General features: G+C 32.4%; 1 protein-coding gene across 1 annotated transcript in view; it reads right to left on the bottom strand.

The window, feature by feature from the left end:
- Window positions 1-1,089: 1,089 nt before the first annotated feature.
- The window catches only part of LOC106474214 (glycogen phosphorylase-like), a gene marked incomplete at its 5' end in the record, with an annotated part of 31,060 nt that continues 28,355 nt past the window's right edge, over window positions 1,090-3,794 (bottom strand). Inside the window, one exon of the mRNA XM_013934906.2 lies at window positions 1,090-1,662. The remainder of the gene's footprint in view (window positions 1,663-3,794) is intronic.

The raw sequence follows: 3,794 nt of genomic DNA, 5'->3' as shown, positions 1-3,794 counted from the left end.
AGTTGAATATCCCTAACCACCAGTCCTATAGAAACTAACTGGTGTGCTGATGAATAAACATACAAGTATTGTCTTTTTATCTTATTCTGAAAATTCCTAGTTTTATGGAAAAAATTTAAATAGGCTTCTATTATATGAACAATTGTAACTTACTGATCTTATATATATATATACTGCGAACTGTGGTGTCTGTCTCAGCGTTCATCTGTCTCCCGTTTGAAAAGCTGCGCATGCAGACAAAGCTCAACATTCACTTTTGAAATGACGGGAGAACAGACATGAATAATGTTGATGCCAAATTTTATTTTGCAAGCAGGATATTCAACACTAAATTGTTAGCAATTAATCACACTACCATTCCCATTTTAAAATGTGACGTAACTTAAATAATAAATAAGTAGATTTACCTTATGTTATTGTTGAGCGGCTCTTAGCATGACTGAAATGCTCAACAAATACTTTTCGCGGTGGACGTTATAAGTAGCTCAGAGCTTTGGCTCTGAGTGAAACCAAGAGTGCAACACAATTAATCTTTCTAAAATCCATGAAATAATTTAAATTAATAGATTAACTTAAACTTTTCCCGTCACTGGGGACGGGTACTTTTGCTTGTACTGAATATTCACACCTTGGCATTAGCAACATCCACACTATGTTATTCATAAAATCTTAGACAAATAATTTAATTTTCACATATTTTGGTCTTGAATGAAACTGGTATGTAAGTTAGAGATCTAGAGTACAAAACGTTTTTTTTTTTTATTTTCTTTGTAAATAATATGAAACTCTATGTTTTCTAGTTTGATTTTATTGGAGTAAAGCCACATTTGACTATCTGCTGTATCGAACCCCGGATTTTAGCATTGTAAGTCCACAGACATACATACCACTGTCCCACCAGTTAATGACTAACAAATCAAAACAGAGATCAGTTAAATTATTTTTTCCATTAAAAGTGATGATATGTGTAATGTGTAGAGTTAGAAAAAATGAGTAAATATACAACTATGGAAATCTGATGTTCAAGTTTGTGACTATCTTCATGAGAGTGGAAAATGCTTCACAGAAATTAAAAAATAACACAGAAAATAGCAAGTAAAGCTTATCTTTTACTTTTTTTTCCCTGTCATTGTAAATGAACAAAAACAATAAATTTCATGAACCTAAAATTTAAGTCACATTATGTACTTCCTAACTACTTCAAAACAGCTAGTAAAATAACAGTCTGTTTAAATACAGTAGGCAATATATATTAAATAAAAATAATATCATCATTTAATCTTTAGAAGCTATTGATCAAATAGTTATAGCTTTTGTTAAACTTTAATATTAGTATTGATTTTAAATATTGTAGTTAAAATTTAAAATGTACAGATTGATAAAAGCAATTCGTTCAAAAATAAGTTTTTCACCACTGATAATAACAACAACAACAACAATTATTAAAACAACAACTTAGATCTTAGTTATTTTTTGTATCACTTCAAAATGAACTCAAAACTTTTGCTACATGATCACTTCCAAACATAGGCACATCTAGTTCTTTTTGACAACACAGGCACATGAACAAACCATTATAAACAAAGAAAACTGTTGAAGGTCTATACACAAGAAGACAGACTCTGACTGAAATCCTGTACACACTGTGAAAGGCCGCTTTACCTAGAAAAAATAATGAATATTGAATTATATTTTTAATTTTTACTGTATATTGATGAACAGAGTTACTAACCAACTCGGATTTATAAGTATTCAGTTCTCACTATTTGTACCACAAAGTGTTGATGACTCTTTAGTAGCAAAGTAATTTAAATAAAGACAATTTTGATATTTTCAAGAAGCTTACTGTTAAAATCTGTCTATCATCTGGATGGTTTCTAACAGGAATCAAAACTTATCATTAAAAAATATCAACATTCCAGGGAGCCTGTCATCTGGATGGTTTATAACAGGAATCAAATCTTGTTATTAAAAACTATCAACATTCCAGAGAGCCTGTTATCTGGATACTTTCTAACAGGAGTCAAAACTTATCACTAAAAACTATCAACATTCCAGAGAGCCTGTTATCTGGATACTTTCTAACAGGAGTCAAAACTTATCACTAAAAACTATCAACATTCCAGAGAGCCTGTTATCTGGATGGTTTCTAACAAGAATCAAAACTTATTGTTAAAAACTATCAACATTCCAGAGAACCTGTCATCTGGCTTAACAACAGGGAAATACATCAATTCATCACATTTTCTAGGATTTTAAAAAAGTTATTTTGCCAAAATGCAAGAGTTGATAAAATGTATAACAAGAAACCAATTTTCCATGAGAGCCAAGCTTTTATATTATTTATAATTCTAAGCTTTCATAAAAATTTAAATTAAATCCTAATCATATCATCAAATCAAATAAATATTATTTATGGAGTGTTCCAACAGAATTATTTTCAGTATGGCTTTTTGCTTTGAATTAGAAAAATATATATATATTTTTTCACAGTTATATTACACTAGAAAATATAACACCATCCAAAATCACCATGATTATTACCAGAGGCATTGGCACAGGGGGCCTGCGTCCCTAACTCCCAGTAGAAAAATCAGGATAGAAATCCATGATTGATATCATACTGAAATGTCAAAAATTACCATGCTGACGGGACCAAGCATCAAATCTTTTAAGTACCTAACAATGCTTCTGATTATTACCTAAACAGACATACATAAAAAAATTATTGAATATTAGATGACGAAGTTCGTATCTGGTGTATTTCCTGTTAAAACTACTGATTTCATAATTTTCCCCATGCTTATAATCATTTGTGACCCAACCAAGTTCTTGAACAACAGATTTAATCCTTGTTAGAAGCTGAACAAGAAATAAAAACTAAAATTGACTATAAACCATAATATAATAATTACCATATTATCCATCAGTATCTAAACATGTGGTGCAGGCCCTAATATAGAAATCACTATGTTACCCATCACTCTCCACTTTGGTGCAGGCCCTAATATAGAAATCACTATGTTACCCATCACTCTCCACCAGTTTCTGGTGAGTAACTCTGACAAATCTACTGTGTGCCTTTTGGACCTATTGATCTCGTAGACCTGTATTATTATGTGAAGTGAACGTCTTTTGTTTACTACCATATAATGAAGGCCAAAGTTATTTATTTGACCTTATAATGAAGGCCAAAGTTATTCGTTCGGTAGCAGTGTCCATTTACAGTGTAAGTTCAAGAAGTTTGATTCGTAACGATATTATCTCACTAAGTAAGAATTATAAGTTTAACATTGTTTGTTTTCGAGTTGGTATGACTTTGCCATTGACAAAAATTGGCCAACAACTTGAGTCACACAGAAACAAGACGGAATCCTCAATAGCCGCGGCTGTAATTAGATCTCAAATCGGTCAAGAGATGGAGCTATGAGGTAAAATTTTGTACTTTAAAAAAACAAATTCGGAGCCAATTTGTGACCCGCTATGCCGTGGCTAAAATTTTGTTCTTGACCTTAGGCGATGGTGAGTGGCGTGCGGATAGCGAAACTCATTAATAAAAGGGGAAGGTAAATAATTCCCTATATTTACAAACTAGAAAATGGGGCGAAATTTATCACAGGTGCTACCACTTTGGGTCGATTTCACAATTTAAATTAATTAAGGGTTTTATGCTCTACCAACTGAGCTAGCTGAAACGGCCTTCAGATCACACGGCCTTCTAAACGAAACTACTACTTGACAGGGGGCGCGCGGTTAGGTTCTGATCTAGTACTCTGCTGAGGGGGGTGGGGTTT

Source organism: Limulus polyphemus, unplaced genomic scaffold (assembly GCF_000517525.1).
Source record: "Limulus polyphemus unplaced genomic scaffold, Limulus_polyphemus-2.1.2 Scaffold6956, whole genome shotgun sequence".
Classification (NCBI taxonomy): Eukaryota; Metazoa; Arthropoda; class Merostomata; order Xiphosura; family Limulidae; genus Limulus; species Limulus polyphemus.
Note: the sequence above shows the minus strand (reverse complement) of the source record. Positions and strands in the feature narration are given on the sequence as shown.